Below are 19,706 nucleotides of genomic sequence, written 5' to 3'. Positions count from 1 at the left end.
GACACTGCCCCTGTGGCATCAGGACGCAATGCTAGCCAAGTGGCTTTGGTTACAATGCCCAGCTATTTCTCTGTCCATGTCATTCCGTCACAGGCAGGAAGCCACAGGCAGTTTGTACAAGCAGCAGCACTGTCTTCTATGCCAGCGAATATTTGATTCTGTCAAGCTAATGTAAATATAAAGAAACTATTGCCATAGATCTGAAATGATAATCAAGGTCTTCAATCATCAAAAACAATCAATTATGTCTAGTAAAAAAGCACAGCAATATATTTATTTCATCAAGATTTTCAACAAAAGCTGAGACAAAAAATGATTCACTAGTTTACTCCTAGCTATATCCCCATCTTTAAGTGTCTGCTCAATGGATATTACTGGATTTCTATACACTTGTATTATACTAAAGAAACTGCAGGAGTAAAAGCTCAGCTGCATTGGGAGCACTTAAATTATGGAGGCCCAATGAGATAATGAAGAATTCACTTGCATAGCAAAGACTCTCAGAAGAAAAGCTATGGCCTAAGTTTGGCGCCTATGTGAATCTACGGCCAAAGGACACCCAAGGCTTCACTCCCAGGGAACAGCTATGAAGCCCAAATGCTCCTCTACCACTCAGCCCTGGGTCAACTTACTGTCCATTCATCAGCGTGATCCTCCTCCTGGGCTTATTATGGGGACAGTTCCAGACAGGGCATAAAAGGGCCAACAAAGTGCACTGGTGCTCGAAGAGCTTAGAATTTGGTAAACCAATTGGACAATTGTCAGGCAGGATGCTATAGGAGAGATACTAAGATTACTGGGAGTTGAGAGGAAGAGAGATGACTTTCTGCTGTGAGGTCAGGGAAGACTTCCTAGGGAAGGTAGGAAGAGATGGCCTGAAAGGATAGGTGAAATTTCATATGGGGGAAGAAGGGAGAAAGAAGGAGAGTCCCAGGAGGCGAATGAGCAGAGGTAATAAAAACAACTGCAGCTAGTTTACTGACTCCTGCTTTACAACCTTTGTGGTTGTTAATTGCCACAATGATGTTAATGTGTCCACCAATGAGTGAGGACATAGGTTCAGAGGTAAAGGCAACCTGACCATATCACACATTTATGAAGCGAGATTTAGAAGGCTATTTTCTGCACCTAAATCTGCCCCCTCAACTACAGAAGAATGCTCTCAAAAGTGCAAAGGCTTGGGGTTGACAAGGGACAGCGGGCTCCAGGGCCATAGGGAGAAAGAACTCCAGGGTTCTTCCTCTTGCAAGCGTCTATGGTTACATCTTAGCTGCGGAACAGGCGAAGCTGGTCTTCATATTCTACAGCTCTTTTTCTGTAGTCCCCTCTCGCTTTCCTCCTCATCGGGGTAGTGGCGGTTCCCTCGGGTTGCTGGTGCCAGGTCTGCTTTGAAAAACGGCAAAAATGTGGGGTCTCCAAGGCCAAAGTTACTTATTATTTGTTGGGTCACTAAGAAACTCGAGGTAGATCTAATCAAAGCTTTGAAGGTGCAGGTAACTCTGTTGAATCAATGTGTTGTTGACTCTCCAGGCTACTGAGGATCAGTGCAGATCTTTAGAAAGATCATTCTGGCAGCCACAGGAAGAATTAAGTACAGGGAGGAGAGGCTAAGAGTAGGCCATGCAATTCAGCATTTCAGCAAAGAAGCCACAGGACAAGGAAGAGGGTTACCAAAGGCGAGAGAGGTCCAGCCTTAACAACCTGACAAGAAGGTAACCACCCAGTAAAATCTGCAATGAGAACAAGAAAAAGGAAAGGAGAGAAACAAGACTTGTCTCTGAAAGAATCTTGAATCCACTTCAGTGAATAAATACAGGAAGCAGCCACATGAAAAGAAAATAGGATATACTAAAATGGAATTATAAGCCTGGCATTGAAAAGCAGTAGACTTTCTCCATCCCAGCTGTTGCCAGCTTTTGCTTCAATCCCCCTGCTTTAAATGCTCGCAGGGGTCCCAGACCAATCAGCATTGGACCTGTCAAATCTGACTGCTGGCATAAATATGGAAAGGCAGAGTGGCAGCCATAACATGGAATTTCCTTGTTTTTATTAGTTTAAGGCTCTTAAAGAGTAACTTTCACATTGGGGAAAACTCTTCAAATACGTACTACTTGAAACTTAGATCCAGTTACCTCTCACATGTTTTCAATCATTCCGCTTGCCAATTTTACTAGTTATCAAAAGGCATTTGTGGTTGAAAGCGGGGAATGGGCTTTCCCCTCCCAGTACATCTGCCCAGTGACCTCACCCTGCTGGATCCCTAAACTGGCCACTGGCTGCCAGAACGGCTTGATGAGGCAGATCGGGTGTGCTACTGGATCTCACAGCTGTTTATTTTATTTTTTAAAAAATATATTTTATTGATTTTTTTACAGAGAGGGAGAGGGATAGAGAGTTAGAAACATCGATGAGAGAGAAACATCGATCAGCTGCCTCCTGCACACCCTCTACTGGGGATGTGCCTGCAACCAAGGTACATGTCCTTGGCCGGAATCAAACCTGGGACCATTCAGTCCGCAGGCCAACGCTCTATCCACTGAGCCAAACCGGCTAGCGCACAGCTGTTTATTTTATAACACTGGCACTACAGTGACATCTGGGTAAGAATTTGGGGAAAAAAATTACTGATAAAATCCAGCTATTGCTACTTAAATGAATCCAGAAATATAAGTTTCTCTTGAAATGCATACATACTAAAATAAATCTGGTTGCTCAATTTTCAATTCCTGCAGTTAAACCTACTATGATTTGGGGATGATAGTGGGCTGGTCATGCTACATTCTGGTTGTTATCCAACACTGAAGCTGGGCACGAAAGAGTAAACTACCATAAACCACATGTGATCCTTAAGCCAGCAAAAATAAGAGAGTCTAACTCACTTGTCACTGTTAGAAATCTTCTCATTAACTAAGTGCAGAATCTCCAAATTCCTAACAAAGAGCCCCGGTTCTTTTCTTGCTATGTTAACCCAACACACCTAGGAGTGGCGAAGCCTTCTAAGGGTATGAAACCACAAATGTCTAATATCAAACAATGTAAAATTCTGTGCTGTCCATGAGAGAACAGAGATGGGGAGAGATAGATTAGAACCTCATTAAAAAACAAAATGAAACACATATAGGTGTCCTAAATAGCTTACCTGATATAAATACAGAGGAAGGCCTAATAAGGCGAGCATTGTATGTGCTGGCTGAAAGGAGGCCACCCTCCTGTGTGCTATGCACTTCATATGCAGTAGCAGGGGTGTGACTTACTGACCACTGAAGTCAGCTCAGAGGCCCAGGAACCAGAGGGCCTGAGACATAAAAGGACAATACTGACTGCTCTTAAGAGATTGTTTGGAGTGGTCTATACATTTCTGGCATGAATATGCACTTTTCCTGTGAATACAAAAAGGCAAACAAATCTTCTGAAACAGAAAACTTTGTATTCAGTTTGTTAGGGGCAGGTTTCAAATTTCCGACATAAACATTTATTTTTAATCCAGATCTCCCCTCCCCGCCCCCCAATTTGAAACCTGTTAATTCCATCACTGAGAATCCATCAAGTTTCAGACTGGAATTAATTTTAGCAACTGCTTTATACCAAAAATATTAGGAGATGTAGCTGTGTAACTGGCCTCACTTCACACACTGTCACCGAAAGTCTGCATGTTTGAATTCCTTGCAGACAGTATAGTTCACACTGACAAAGAAGTGTTCCCAAGTTGGTGAGCTCACGATTCCTTTTTGAGGAGCACACAGAGCTGTCGGAAGCAATGCTTACAATCTGGTCATCGGCCTTTTTTTACACAGAACTGACTACGGTGTTGATTCGTCCCCTCCCTACTCAGGGAAGTGACTGTCACTGCATACCCGCGCGCGCACACGTTTACCTCTCAACAAATGCACACTGATTACACACTGTCTCTAGTCAGGATTGCTCCCAGGTGTCTGCTGGTTACCTTTACACCTCTTCCTCACTGGGCCCCTTCTCCAACCTCATCTATCACAAACTAAGCTGCCTGGCCCAGAAAGCCACCTATGTAGGTTAAGGCAAACTGAAGTAGGGAGGCTATGGATTGTAGTCTGCCTCCCTGAGGTATATATCTTGCTTTATTTTACTTGTGATTCAAGAAAATGTGGCCCCTGAGTCATCAGTAATCCATCCCCTTACACACTGCCACCAGTTTCACAATTATACAGTCATCGCCTTTTGGCCAGTTCTCTGTGAAAACTCAGTTACTGTGACATCTCTTAGAGGACAGGCTTTGACTATCAGATTACTGCAAAAAGTTACTTGAGTTCCATCTTGAAAGGCCAGAATTTCTGTGGCTCTCTCAGTCTATCATCCCTAGAGTTCTTTAAGAATGCAGGTTCCTTTTGCCCTTGGAGGCTGAGCCAAACCCGTCTACGGAGCAGCCTGGAGCTTACTGACACCCCCACCCATGGATGAATATTCTCCATCCCATCACAGCAATTTCCAAAATCTCAAGTTCCGCTACTGCCAATAGTATCCAAACCCGGAAGCCCAACCAAAGTCTTTACAACCAGTGTTTGAACCCAGGCAGGCTCACTCCAACTACTGGACCCAGTTTACTAATGGCCATGCAGTTGGGATTCCCACTGTGGCTATAATGGGCTGGCCTTGCTAATCAGAATTAGCTCTACCTTTTCCTTCAAACCTCCAAGATAAACATTTCCCACATAATTTCTGAAATGTCCAGTGTCTGCGAAATTTAGAAAGCTGACCAGGGCTCAACCTGGGATGGGCGCTGGGGTCATAAGGTTCAGCAGGGCCATAATCCCTGCACTCTGGTGGCCAGACAGATGGCATCCGGACGGGACAGCCCAGCAGAGCACACTCTAGGGCTTCAGAAGCTATGTTTTACTTCACAATCAAACCAGGTCCTCGTCTTCAGGGCTATCTGCTCAAGAGCCATCCTTCAGGAGCCCCAAAAATGTTTAAATGGCTCCCCTCCCCAGCAGCACTGCCCCCACTGGATTTCTCCATACGAGTTTTATTTAAAGCTGGCATTAAAGCACACCATTGCTTACGAATCTGAGGGCTTGTAAAAGTCCCAAAACTACTCTGCACTTGATACTGCACTGCCAGAGCACTTCCATTCTTTAAAACCTGGACCATAACTTATGCAGCTCTACAGATTCGAAAGAAATTCTGGTCATACTGTGCATAACTTCCTGTGGAATTATAATACTCCTAGAGTTGTTCACTAATTTAAATTAAACAATAAAGCAATATCCACATAAAACATTTTCCTACCTGACAACATCACCATGGTGATAAGACGTATACCTGTGCAATCTCGCAAGTGTGCAAAGCAGAAACACAGGCCCCAATGGCAGCACGAACTTCGGAGCAAAGAATTGCCACTTATTTACATCTCCAAAGCGTGTCAGATTCAAACTTGAACATATATTTCACACAGTACCAAAACTTTTAAATATCCACAAGAAGATTTCATTTTTATAGGCAATAAACATTAAATCTAAAGGACTGGAACATAAAAAGTGTTTTAATACCATATAAATCACCTTTCCCTAGACAGACTAAATCTCCGAAGGTTTTAAGGACTGCAATATAAATTTTTATGGCAAATTATCTACATAGAAATTATCTGCATGAGATGCACTTTCACTTCTCATTTACATAGTGCTGACAATCTTCTCCATCACAACAGCCAATCCAATTTGGGAAGTCACACGTACAAGAGAAATACTAGAGCTCGAGCTAGGCGGAGATCTCCCCTTCTTTCTGCCCATTGTCTTTATTTGATGCAACTAAGTCTGTCCATCCTATATAATAAAAGCCTAATATGCAAACTGTTCCCTCAGGCAGTAGTTGGACTGAGAGACCAGGAATTCGACCGCTCGCTATAATGTGCACTGACCACCAGGGGGTGGTGTGGAACATGGCGAACGTCAGCGACGTGGCACTGGCAGCGGGTGGCAGTGGAGGCGCTGCCAGCCCCGATGGGTCCCGATGAGAGTGGGATGGTGGAGCAAGTGAGCGTGCGGCGCCAGGCCAAGGCGGGTGTGAGCAGGGAGCCTGATCGCTGTGCAGACCAGGACCAGCGGCAGCAGCGGGGGGTGGGGCCGCCACCCAGCTCCCAGGCGTTGAGGGAGCCAAGCAGGGGACCTGGCCTTACTGATCGCCCCGCAGGTAGGATGGTGGAGCAGGTGAGGGGGCAGCACCAGGCCACGCCATGGTGCCAGGTGAGGCTACGGGGCTGTGAAGCTGGGGGCGTGAGCTGGGGCCCAATCCCCACAGGCTACCCCGAGGGACCCCACCCATGCACGAATTCATGCATCGGGCCTTTAGTTTTTCTATAAGAGTCTTCAGCTAACCCACAGCCCAAATGGGGTATGGCATCTCAAAAGATGATAGGCATTCACAGGCAGTACCCAAAACGTGCCTCCTACCATGCTCCTCTTGGGCCAGTAGCCAGCCACTTGATTCCACAGCACTAGAACTGGTGTTTTAAGAACTTTTGGTTTATGAGGCTAGTATTTTTGCACATAATTGTCTTCAAGATTAAAATTTTAAAAGGAATCCCAATAAAAGTAGAAATTAGGACTGCTCTATCAGAGAGCAAAATATGATTATTTTATCAACAAACATTTTACTATATTAGTGAGTTACAAAAAGTTTATAACCTGACCCCAAAATACAAGAAGATTGAGAGTTTCTATTCCCTCTTAGTTATTTCCTAATAACAGAACAAGAAAAAGTAGTAAACATGCCTGCTTTCAACCTATTAATCTTAGCCAGTCTTCTGAAGAAGGAAAAAGATAGAGTTTCTAGAAACATTCTCCCTATTGGCTTAATTCATATAATAAATATTAAAGTTAATTTTTGTCTTTCATCTAGGATAGTTTTAGAGGCTTTAATGGTCTGAAAATTTAAATACAGCTCTCTTTCAATTTCTTCCAGGGCCTAATTAAACAAAAATAGATCTAGCATCACAAAATTCTGCACAAAAAAATAAAAATAAAAAAAGTATTTTGGCAAAGGGCATCAATTTTATCTGACTCTAGTTGGGATATATAAGCATTAACAATAGACTAATGGGAGGGGGATGCAGCACATTTTAACAACATTTTCCAATTAAACCATCACATTCTCATGAAGTAAAAATCCACATAGAGTTTTTAGGTTGCATATAACATAGTAATGACAAGCCCATTTCCTCTGGCTCATTACAAAATTTTCTTCTTGAAGTGGCAATTTCTGCCCTGGACAACTAAATGAGGGTAATTAGAGGCCCAGTAAGTTCTGAAAAACTGAACAACCAGAAGACACTCTGAAATATGGTGCCAGAAACACTCTGTTATGCAAATGAAGGAGGTAACATTTTCTCTACAGATTAAAAGACACTTGATGCCAACTAACAGCAGCTTGTGTAATCTTATTTAAAATGTGCTAAAGCATTACACCACTTCACCAAATGGGAGAAAAAGGAACAATACTAAACCTAAAATTAAAAGAATGTGACCAACAAATTGCTTTTAGATGCAGTTTTCTTAAGAAGCTCAACTGTCTTCAGCTAGTTCAGAACAAGGAGAGGTACAGAATGGAGACAAACTAAAAAAACATGTTCCGGGATCTGACTCATTCAACAAGCATTTAGTGTGTCCTCACCTCTGATGGGTTGGTTTATGGGAACAAAAAACCAAAATGAGCGCCGCACCTACCCACCCAGGTCTTCCAATCTATAGTGTATGTGAAACAAAATAGAGCAACCCAGATAATTAGCAGCAACAACAGCAAAGCCTTAAAAGTAATTCAATTTAACATTTATTGACACTATGTAATGGAGGAGACAACAAAAAAATAGCAAACATTCTCCATACAGAAATTCAACACGCACGCCAAGTGGTTTAAAAATCAAAATGTCACAATTTCTTTGAATTGGGGGGAGGTGAATAGAGAACTCCTGCCCCCAAATTAATATTTGAATCCAACAACTCCAAATATGGAATTCAAATACCACCATCTCCATGAATCCTTCCCTGTTCTCCCACCCAAGTCAGAACTATTTCTCCCTCCCTCGCCTGCACTCTGGAGCGCGTGTAAAAATTCTACGTAGTTTTCAGTTCTTAGTGGACCCTCCTGACCCTTCTACAGCACAGCTCCTAAAACACAGAAGCTGTCTTACTTATCTGTGGATTCCCCACAGCACCTAAAATAGGTTAGAAGTCCACCCTGATCAGTAAGTCCAGTTCTGCTCTGTATTCTCGGACGATCCAGTCCCAGACTCCAGCTCACTGCTAACAGCCAACTCCCCTGGATTATAATTCTAAATGCACTCGTCAAAGAAAGTGGTTTGGGCATCTATATTAATAAACATCTTTGAGAACAGAATTACAGGACCTATAGTAATTCTAAAAGATATCTCCACAGGAAAGTGCTCAAAACACAATATAAAAACTTATTAATAAGTAAAAAAAAGTAAGCAAAAAAAATTCTGCTAAATGATCTAACACTAAATAAGAATTAAGATATCTTAAGTGACAAAAAAGTCAAAAATAAGAAGCAAGCAACAGCTTAAACAATGTCAAACCACACTTCAGAAATAAAAAAAGATCTTGTTAGCAAGTAAAGTGAGAAGGAATAGATGGTAATAACCACAGCCATGAAAAGGTTCAAGGTTAACCTGTTTGATCCATTAAGTACATAATGATTAAATGATAGTTCCAATAAGTAAATTCAGAAAGTAGAAAGGTAGATTTGTGTTCTCACAGTAAGTGAATATACACAAGTATATTCACAAGTAAGTGAATATACACAGTAAGTGAATATACACAAAATACAGCTATTTTTTCAACCAACCTTTATATATGTTTTATAGGAGAGACCCACCATTTTGTCCCGTGCTGACCCACAAAAGCAGCAGCTTAAAAACATAAGGCGGGAGTTTCATTGGGATCTCAAGAATAACCTAATGCAGGGCACTCTGCCCAGGAGAGTCAGCAGGGCTGGCTGTCCAGCCAGTACCAACCTAAGGCAGGAGGGAGAGGTGGAGGGGGGGAGGGAGACGATGGGGATAGAGAGGAGCCCTTCTGTAAACTGCCTAAGATTTCAAAACCTCTGGTACCTCTGGAAATGATGCCCTGCCCTTCTCTGACCAGTACCCTCTTACCGCTGGGTGGAATTCCTGCTCTGAGCCAACGGACTGCCCATCAGCCTCTCTGAACAATGTCAAGCCTGTCTGCTTTCCCACATGAGCACACCCCTACACACACCTGCTGACCTGTGACCTCATGCTTTTCCTAGCACTCCCTTCTCCTAACGGGTTTGTCACTCGTTCCCCTCTCCCCAAATCCTTGGGGTCACCCCACCACACAGGAATGGTTCATCTTTCAGGGCAGCTGAGTCTCCACTCCAAAGGCCCTGGAGTTAAGTGAGGGTGGGAAAGCTTAAGTTTCCAGAAAACAGAGCCTCCCCAATCATTTGAATTAAAGGAACGTCCCAGGACCCTGTGTTCAACCAGCAAAAATACTGTATTTGCAGCTGCAGGGCTCCTTCCTTTAAAAACTTATTTCCTGAACACCTCACATGCACTGAAGATTTCAGAAGCAAAAAACCTGCTGTATTCTTCTCAAGTCTATTTGATGAATGCTTTAAAGTTTAAGTACATATAAAACTAAAGGAGGGGAGAAAAAAAAAACTAATGTGCACCTGGAGACAAACTTGTGGTGTGGGGAAAAAGGCACTGGTCCTAGAGGAATGGGAAATTCCTTCTCTCTGAGCATTAATTTTCTAATCTGCAAAATAAGAGTGATACCAACTTGGTCGGGTATTGTGAGGACTGATTAATTAAATTCAGCAAATTTTAATAACCATATCCTATGTGCCGGATCCAGGGAAGAAAGCACAGAATGGGCCTGATTCATTCATTTACTCATTTGTTTGTTCATACATGCAGTTTGTTCACAGTGAACAAGATATTCAAGCTGACTGTACAGATAAGGAGGAAGGACCAAAAAAAAACAATATATTAAATAAATTTATTTACAAGTAAATGAGTTTGCAGATATATACATCTAGAAACAAATATGAATTTATTATCCAATGGAATTAAATGAGATACAGCACAATATCAGGCACAAGGAAAACACTCAGCAGAGTGCCCTGCATTAGGTCATTCTTGAGATCCCAATGAAACTCCCGCCTTACGTTTTTAAGCTGCTGCTTTTGTGGGTCAGCACGGGACAAAATGGTGGGTCTCTCCTATAAAACATATATAAAGGTTGGTTGAAAAAAATAGCTGTATTTTTCAACTTATTGGCCCTCATTGAGCTTGATCCTGGAAGTTCCTAACTTTAACTTTACACGTCAGAGTTTCCTGGTATTGGATGTGTCCTGGAGAAGCATATAAAGATCTCCATGAGCACTGAGCTGCACACAAACCAAAAGACACCTGAGAACTGCAAGCTCAAGGTCATTTTCTAGGCAAAATTAAGGTCATTTTCATTACCAAATACAGCTTCAGGATTTGGTTTTTCAATCTCTGGATACTGAGAGCAATAAGTGCCATAGGACAAATCCCAGAAGAGGACACCGTTTCACTGGGTTGTACCATATAGTAGGCGTGGGTTCTGCCCTGCCGGGGACCCCATCAGGGCCTGGCACAGAGTAAATATTCCATAAGTGGAAACTATTGTCATTATTCTTTGAAGCCAACAGCCGCATCAGAAAAAGCCAGACGAAGTATATTTGAAAAACATGAATGTTTCTTGACTAATTTACAAGATACAAAGAGGAAATCTCGACAGCACTAAGCTGGGCCTTTGGGGATAACAGGCCTCTGAGGTCTGGGGTTCCCTGGGCAGATTCCCTTTCTCTTCCCTCCTCCGGCCCTAGCCTGCAGGAGGAACCTGCCCCTCCAACAGTGTCAATCCAAGGCCTTCTAGACCTCCCTACTGGACGGTCACTATTAGGGAGTCACACTCATCTCCACCTAAACACTTGGGGGGGAGGGGGAGGGCGGGGGAACATCCCTCATCCGGCCTCCTGGCTGAAAATCCCTTGAGCAAGAAGAGGGTGCATCCAGCCCAAAGCAAGGCACCCCTGTACCTGAAGCTCTCAACACTCCTCAGTGAACAGATCTCTCCCAGCCTCCAGACAAAGGAAACAGACCTCAAAACACTGGCCACATGAAAAGGCTCGTGTAAAAATAATTCAGTTCAACAAATATTTCCGCTACATGCAAAACACAGAAATAGGCGCTGTAGAGGGTAGAGAGAGAAAGGGGAGGAAGCGAATACTTCAAAGAGCCTGAAACCCAGTGAGGAAATGAGGAGTGAGTGGAGTGCTCCAGAGAAGTGTTCTGGTTGCAACAGCACCATCAAAACCAGGCACAAGTGGAGCCCAGGATTCCAGAAGGGAGGAGGGGGTGTGGCTTTAAATCACTGAAGATCCCATTAGAACAAATCCCCTGTTTATCCAACATTTGTGGTGTCACTGTGTAAATATCCATTAAAGTGCCAAATCAAGTATTAAGCACTTCTATGCTAACTAAAGTCAACGTACTATCATGCACAGGACTCTGCAAAAAAGAAAAAAAGACATTAAACAGAATTAACTATAATCCATAAAATTGACAATCACAGGTATTTTTGTCTCAAAGCCCCACCTACCACTATTCTACTCTCTTAGAGAAGCCGGCTTTCCCAGGGTGGAGAAGGGAAGTTTAACACTCACCTACCGGCAGGGGGCTTCAACAACTGCCTGTCCAAACAGCACTGAGCTTTGGGATGAGGCCCCCACTGGCACACTGCCTTCCCACCCCGTCTACAAATTAGTACTTCAGCAATTTAACTTTACACGTCAGAGTTTGCTTTTGGGGAGAAAAGCACGTATAGAACTATGGGAGCGGAGAAAGGAGTTCTGGAATCAAGTATTTCTGGGACTCCATCTGGAGGACTCTACAGATAAGACAAGAGATGGCGAGGCCCATGACCAGGGACTCCACTCCCGGTATTTCTCAATTGCATCTGGCATGCCACGGGGCTCTATCACATTAGCTAATAAAAGCACAACTAATAAATAGAAATAGCCTTCTGAACTAAAGCCAACTTTGTCTCTATGTACTTGTATAAAAATCTCACACAAGCCAACAATTTCTATATTATGCTAGTTTCATCCCAATATAAATTTCAATAGCTCTGTGGTAAACAGAAATTACTGGCAGGATTCTGATTAAAAGGACAACATTCCACAGACTGTGTGACAGGTTTGCCCCACCAAATAAATATTAAAAAGATCAGCAAAATATGAAGACTAAATGAACAACCATCCCCATCACAGCCTAAAATTTAAAAATGGAGCCAGCAAAGTTGAGGTTTGGAATCAGTCACTGATCTGAATTCTGCAGTCCCTGTTTCCAGGGACTCAGGGCTGTTCATAAATTAAACCACCAAGGTGGCAGACCACCAGACCGAGGAACTGCTACTGAGAACACGCAGAACCAGTGGGCCCTTAGAAGCCTGCATAGACTTATCCCTGATTTTCAAGTCCCAGGACAAACTGAGGGGGCGGGAAACAGAAGCTGGCCGGCCGACAGCCTGTGTGGGAGCCCAGCCCTCCAGTGACTCTGGAGATCACCAGGTCATCAGAAAAGGAAGATTCCCATCAGGAGCACAGCTCAGGGCAGGGACCCACATGAAGATTTCTTTGTTGGTTCTTCCTGAAACATGTGCGGTAACGGCTGCCACATATGTGTGGGGCACTGTGCAAGGCCCTGGGTTTCAAGTAAAAAGGTAATGAGAGAAGCCACCAAACACAGGTTCTGAATGGGAGACCAAAAAGGGCATCCTGGCTTTATTTCCATGCACAGCTTCCTTTATGATACTTCTTTCTACAATGGAGTCCCGTTGCCAGTATTTACTAATGATCACAAATTTTCACTTTATTCTAATTTCAGGAAAATAGGTCTCTGAAAAGAGACACTTTTGCTAACTAGGCTAAACCAAAACTGTGCTGGGGGTGGCTCGATACTGCTCCTGTCAGATGCCATGGCCATCACCCCTCCTGCAAGTAACACTCAGTGACTAGTCACCCTCAATTTATCAAGTTAGCGAACAAACTTACTGCATTATGCTTATTTATTTACTGGCCTTATCAGCCTCTTTCTACTAGGAGATGTTCCTTTTTCAGTAATTTACTGTGTTCCTCATGTACAACTCAATGTAGGAGATAACTTGAACACTTTCCTCTGATCCTCCAACCCTTAGGGGTAGTAACAATGGACTAACATTGACTGTCCCATCGTGTACCACGCATTGTGCTAAGGAGCAGTACAATGAGCATTCTGTTAGGCTTTAGGAGGTCCTCTCTCAGGCAAGGACACTACCTCAAAGATGCTGAGAACCCTAGTAGCTCCTTAGTCCCAGTCAGAGCCCTGCAAGGTTTCAGAGCCAACCTCTCTATCCATTCCCAGTTGGCCTGCCTTTCAAGAAGGCAAAGACAAACTGTCACAGAAGATGCTGGTCTTGACTTAGTACCCTCTGCCACTGTGTTTTCCTGCAGAGGTCCACCCCGCCCGAGGAGGGCAGGTGCTGTGTTCATCTCCCTCCCTATTGTAGGGAGCCTCCCACCAGCACAGAGACTGAGGCACATAAGTGTGAAAATTTATGGTGGACAATCAGGGCCAGCAGGGCCTTAATATCACTGCTGCCCTTTCTCCCACAAGCACACTATCCAGGGCATAGAGGTACTCAGCCCTCTTTTTTGGAGCTGAGTTTCAATATTATATTCAGACTATGACTTAGCATGACAAAATGACTCAGCCATCCCATAGAAGTGTGAGATGAAGCCAATACCAACATTCTTCCCTTCCTTCCCCAAAATCGCCCCCTTCAAGAAGGTTTCTGGGTACTCAAGCATCACAGAGTTTTTGGTTCCCTTTTCTTTGCAGGCAGAATACTCAATCACATGATTCGGCGGCCCTACAGGTTCTGTCAAATTGCTGAAAAGGCAGAAGAAATTCTTGACAAATCGGCGGCGTCAGAAAATCAATTCCCAAATGCCATGTAATTCACTGACAAGCCCACAGGGGCATTAGTATTGAATGGGAACGGATTTCTTTCCTTAAAAAAGGACCAAGATAAGAGCAAGAAACATATTTACATTTTGTCTGCAGACCAGAGATCTAGAGCAGGCGAGCAGGAGTAATGAGAACAGTGCGTCACAAACAACGCGGGCCTGCCAGCAATGAAATTAATGGGAAGGTGAGGAGCTTCGTTTGATGCTGGAAGGCCTCCAGTAAAAACTGGTCTGTACAAGGGAACACGGTGTCAGACTAAGAGAGAATCAGCTTGTCTGACTTGTGGTTTTCTTGACAACATTCATCTTCTCTTGGCCTGATACAGGGCAATTAGCGCTTGTCAGCTGAATCATGTGTTATTAAGATCATTCAGGCATTTTTTAATTACGGTTAGCGAGACAGACAGTAATGAGATCTCCAGCAACTTTAACTTCCCACTTCCTTTTCAGATAAATCTTAAGCTGCTTTCCCCCTGACCCCCCTAGTGATGTTTCAAAAGAATTGTTTATTCCTGCAGGTAGATACATGTAACATGGCCCCAACTTCCCCCACCTCCACATAAAACATCTACTGCTGGGGGGCTCCCCCAAATCAATCAGACAAAGACACCTTTCTTAAACATCTGTTCCCTCTGGTCGGACAGGAGACAGGCAATTTCTGCTCAACAAAATGTTCTTAACAGAGAATTCCATTCTGGAGGCCTCTTTGGATCTTTGGAGCTTCCAACCAGGCCCTTTCCCAGCTCATTTCTCTCCTCTTCCTAAAGGGTCACAGCCTGTGCTCGATCTGACATGACCTCCCTGGTCCTCATTCCAAAGCCTACTCTGCTATGAGCTCTTCTGCATCATGTGACATAAAAACCCAGGAAGCATAAAATGACTTAATTTGCTTTTATAGTCTATATTTCATCCTATTTGCTTTTATATGAACAATTCTCAAAAAGGTTAAAGTATAATAACTGGCTCAACTTGAATCTGGGTTCATAATTTTTGTTTTTAAATGTTCCCCTTACATCGATATTTCATTGAGGAAATAATTTCCTTTCCTGGGAGATTTCAAATTTTTATAGTCCCAGTCCTTTCCCTTTATGTAGCCAGGAACCAATGTGATTTCTGGGCTATTTCTGGTTCGCCATCTGTTTCTTTATGAGGCCAGCGAGAGGGGTCTGGGGGATGTGTGATAAGGGGAACAGCCCCCCAAAGCCCATTCTTGCGGGGATGCACACCCTCCTCTATACTCACTGTGCAGTCATGCCCTACATGGATGTTTCCAAGGAATAGGGACTTCTGAACGCTCCAAAACAAGCTTCAACTGACAATCAGCACGCAGGAATGGAGCTTTCTGAAGGCAGGTTCTCCAAACCCCATGACCCATTCCAAGGAATATTTTTATGAAAGCCATTTTTAAAAGTCTTTTTCCTAAGTTTGTTCAGAATGTTTTTTTCAGAGGAGCACATTATATAATACATTCTGGATGTTCCCGTGCTTTGAATTTTATGTGACTTTAGTTGTTGTTTTTTAAGCAAGCCTTTTGTTGTAGGTTTTTATACAATTCTCAACAAGGTGTGCACTGCAGTCCAGAAACACATCCTCTCCTCCCCCCGGCAAAGTCACCTTTCCCTTCTAGCCCCTGACTGATCCTGTAGTACTGCAAACGTATACACATGCCTACACATGCCTACACACACACACACACACACACACACACTCCGAGGAGGACGCAGTCTGGCTTGCACTTACTGACCACAAGTGACCACTGCTCGCCCAGCTAGATGCCTTCCATGGAGCCACAATGGTGCTTCTGTGCAGTCACTGATCCTATAGATGAATAAATGCCTACGTCTGGAACTCCACCAGGGACCCTGCAGGCAGCCCATTAAGTACCCAGTGAGCCCACTTTCACTTCCCAGCAAGGCCAGGTCTGGAAGAAGTGAATCACAGCAGGTCTCAGAAGAAAGCATACCACCCCTCAGGAGGCCAGGTGAGCCCACTGTGCGGGTCCCACTGCCTATGGAGGCGCTGGCTGATTCCACCTCTACAGCAGGAGGCTGCAAGCCCAAGAAAAATGCTGAACACCATCAGAGCCATAGTAAGACCAGCCTCCTCATGTAAGACCAGCCCCATCCAAGAAGTGGCTGACACTTATTTAGCCCCTGAGAAAGAAACTTTGAAACACCAATAGTTAGAATGTATTCATCTAGAAAAATGAAGCAAAATGTTAACAGCTAGAAACAATAAAACAGGGAGAAAGAAGGGATCCACCCTAATTTCAAAGTATTTAAAGGAGACCACTCCTGCAGAGTAGATGACTTATAACTATGTATATGTTAAAGCCAGCAGAAAGGGACACAGAAAGGGAGGGACAGAGAGGGAGTCAAAGTCACCAAAGCCCCCACTGGTGCCCTACATTCCCAGCACTCCACCCCCAAGGGCAGACCCAGAAACTCCTCCTGGGCTCCAGTCAGCCCCACTTAGTCCCCTATAGTTTTAAAAAGCCCTGAAATGCGATAATTCCAGATACTTCAGCATGTAGGCTTGCATCACTACAGAAAATTACAAAAACTGGGTAGACATGGGCAGGAGCGCCCGTCACAATATTATCAAGCTTTTTACTCTAGCAGTATTTTGAGGAAAATAGTTTCTTCTATTTAAAGATCTTGTAAGCCACTGGTTCATCTTTTATCTTTCTTAATAAATTTTTTTAAAATCACATTGTATTCAAAAGTAGCAGTTTGTTTTTGTGGTTTCAGAGCTACACTATTCGGAACAAAATTGCATGAAGGCTGGCTTGTCTAGTCCACCCAAATCCTGTCTAGAGCCGCATCACTGACTCTCCAGGCAACTGCCAAGCTGGCTGCAGCCCCTGGCTCACCTGGGGCTATCTATAGCTGCAGCCAACCTGGAGGCCCAGACTTTTCTTCATTGGCCCCACCTATGTTTTGTCAGTTTTAGCTGCAATAATTTTGGTTCCTCTCACTTTTCCTTGGCGGAAGGTTTACTTCAAATACCACTTAGTGAAGCTGTAGTTTGTTGCTTGCTAGTTGTGAGGTAAATCTCTGAAGGGACTCACTGCTTTTCTGGTTGCACACACTGAGAGCCACTGCCTGTTTCATGAAAGGAAGTGGCGTTATTTCTGGTTGGAGAGGAGGGGCCGAGAGGAGGGTAGGGAGGTAGATCCCAAATGTGTGTGTGTGTGTGGGGGGGGGGGGGGTGTCCCATGGTAACCGATTCTAGTCTCTCCTCTGATTCCTTGTTTCAAGGGGCACCTACACACAAGCCTACAAGAGAGGGTGGTTGGTTTTGCTTTGTTTTTCGAATTCCTTATGTACACACTTGTTGCACAACTAGAGTGATCAAGGAAGAATTAGAACTAAAAGTGGACTTCATGTTAGGACTGTGGAGAACAGACTCATTCCATCGATGCTGGAGGAGTCTAGTAAATGGATAGTGAGGGGAAATTATCACACTCACAAACACACATATCCATGGACCCCACAACTCTCCTTGCAGGAATGTACCCTGCAGATATTCATGCACCAGTGTCCAGTGGTATACGTATAAAGGTACCAAGTTCTTCAAGGCAGCATTGTTGTAAGAGCAAAAATTAGAAGCAACCCAAATATTTATCAATGGAAAACTGGGTTTATCAAACATGGCCATCCACACAATGGAATATCCTGTAGTTCGTTCTCTCTCTCTCTCTCTCTCTCTCTCTCTCTCAAGGGGGAGGAGGGTAAGAGAGAATGAGCATTTTAAGCTTTCATGTACTGATTAGGAAAATCTAAAAATAAATTTAAGCAAGGTGCAGAAAAGCATTCATAGCATGCTAGACTATGTGTATATAAGGGACAAATGACATATTTGTATTCGTTTCTTGTGTAGATAAACTGGAAGGGTACACAAAAAAGCATAATAGCAATAGTGGTGGTGGGGGAGGGAATAGGAGACTTCTCTTTATGCCTTTTTGGGGGGAGTAGGGTAAACCACGAGATTACATTACTTATTCAGAAATAAGTAATATTCTGGTGCAATTGATGCTATCTATTGGCCCATCTTTTCTGGAAAATATGGGTAATATATACTCAAAGTCTTAAAAACATACACACTGTTTACTCAACACTTTTAGAAATTTAACCTAAGGACATAATCAGACATTAAAAGTAATCATAAAAAACATGCATATGTGTACAAGGACGTTCATTCCAAAGTAGTCTCAAGCAGTGAAAAGATGAAAACAATAAGATCAAGCTAATGAAATACAGGAAATCATACAGTGGAATACTATGTAACACATAACTTCAAGAAACAGCATATTTAATTTTTTAAAGTAGCATTGAAAGGTATTCTTAATAACATAGTAAACTCTAGGTTGGGAAAGGTTGTTACAAAACAGTATCCAAAGTGTTATCTCAGACCCATCCCCCACCCCACCTGGTGCGGGGATGGGTAGATACTGAAGGACATATACCAAAATGTTAACAGTAAGAGGATTAGTGGTGATTTTTATTTCCTTCATTATATTTCTTTGTAGTTTCTTAATTTTACTTGTATTTCTTACTTTTTAAAAATCAGAGATAAGGTCATTTCCATTTTTTTGGGGGGGGAGGGCAAATCAATAGACAAATTTTTTTTTATTAGACAAAATGTTAAGGCTTACACAATAGAGAATAAAACAAACCTCTTAAGCCAGATAATGAAGAGCACACCACTAAAGCACACCTGAGCATAATAGGGAGGGTCTCCCCCACCCCTCACAGGTCCTGACCAGCCTCCAGGCCAGGTGTTCTTTCCGTGCAAGGTAGAAGTGGTAAACAGAAACCAGAACCAAAATAGCAAACACCACCACGGGCTCAAAAGGGAGCTGGAAAAGGGTTTTCACCCTCCCTTCTAAGTTTGGCACAGACAGTTCCTTGGCTTACTATAGGGCAGTGTAACAAAAATACATTCTAACAGCAATTAAACACCATGTCTAACAGCCAAGTGTTTTTGGTTAATAAAAAGCTCTGCTTTTAATAAGAAGAATCATTGTCTAATTCAAAACAATTCAAATCTAAGCCTTCATCGTTATTTCTTATGAGTAATTAGCAATATTTTTTTAAAAAAATAATTAAAAAAATCAGCTCACCAAAGGCATGGCACACTGTTTATTATATCTAAAGAGAATGAACTTTGTAATCATTGAGGTCTGGGTTTGGATCGTAGTTCTGGACAAGTTCATCTTCCTAACCCTCCCTTTTCTTGCCTGTACAGCAAGATGTCTGTAAGGCCCTGAGCAGGAAACCAGGACACAAAGACCACAACAGGTCCTTATTAGCCGTATTTCCTCTTGGTGACCTTTCCCTGTCATCAAACAGAATTGTTAGAAAATAAAGTCATCTAACCCCTGGCACACAGTAGGATCCTGTTAAAGTGGCAGAATAACATCTCTCAACAGACACTATGAAAGGAGCACCTGCTTGTGAAGCTCTGAGGTGGACACCCCTGCAGGTGTCAAGAGTGTGAGTTCAAATGCCCTGGAACTCTACTCAATGATCCCAAATTATTTCATTTAGGTAAAACTGTTTTTAATGGGCATCCACAACTGAATGTGTCAAGTTTGCTTCAAACACACTGAACCCTTGTCTTCTACAACCACAGATCCCAAGAGTTTCTTTCAC

The 19,706-nt window shown here is 43.2% G+C and overlaps 1 protein-coding gene across 9 annotated transcripts in view; it reads right to left on the bottom strand.

Moving 5' to 3' along the window:
• CUX1 (cut like homeobox 1) overlaps positions 1-19,706 on the bottom strand; it is a gene marked incomplete at its 5' end in the record, with an annotated part of 366,038 nt that overhangs the window by 300,693 nt on the left and 45,639 nt on the right. The gene's annotated exons all lie outside the window — the stretch shown is intronic.

Source organism: Myotis nattereri (genome assembly GCF_964212035.1).
Source record: "Myotis nattereri genome assembly, chromosome: 4".
Taxonomy (NCBI): domain Eukaryota; kingdom Metazoa; phylum Chordata; class Mammalia; order Chiroptera; family Vespertilionidae; genus Myotis; species Myotis nattereri.
Note: the sequence above shows the minus strand (reverse complement) of the source record. Positions and strands in the feature narration are given on the sequence as shown.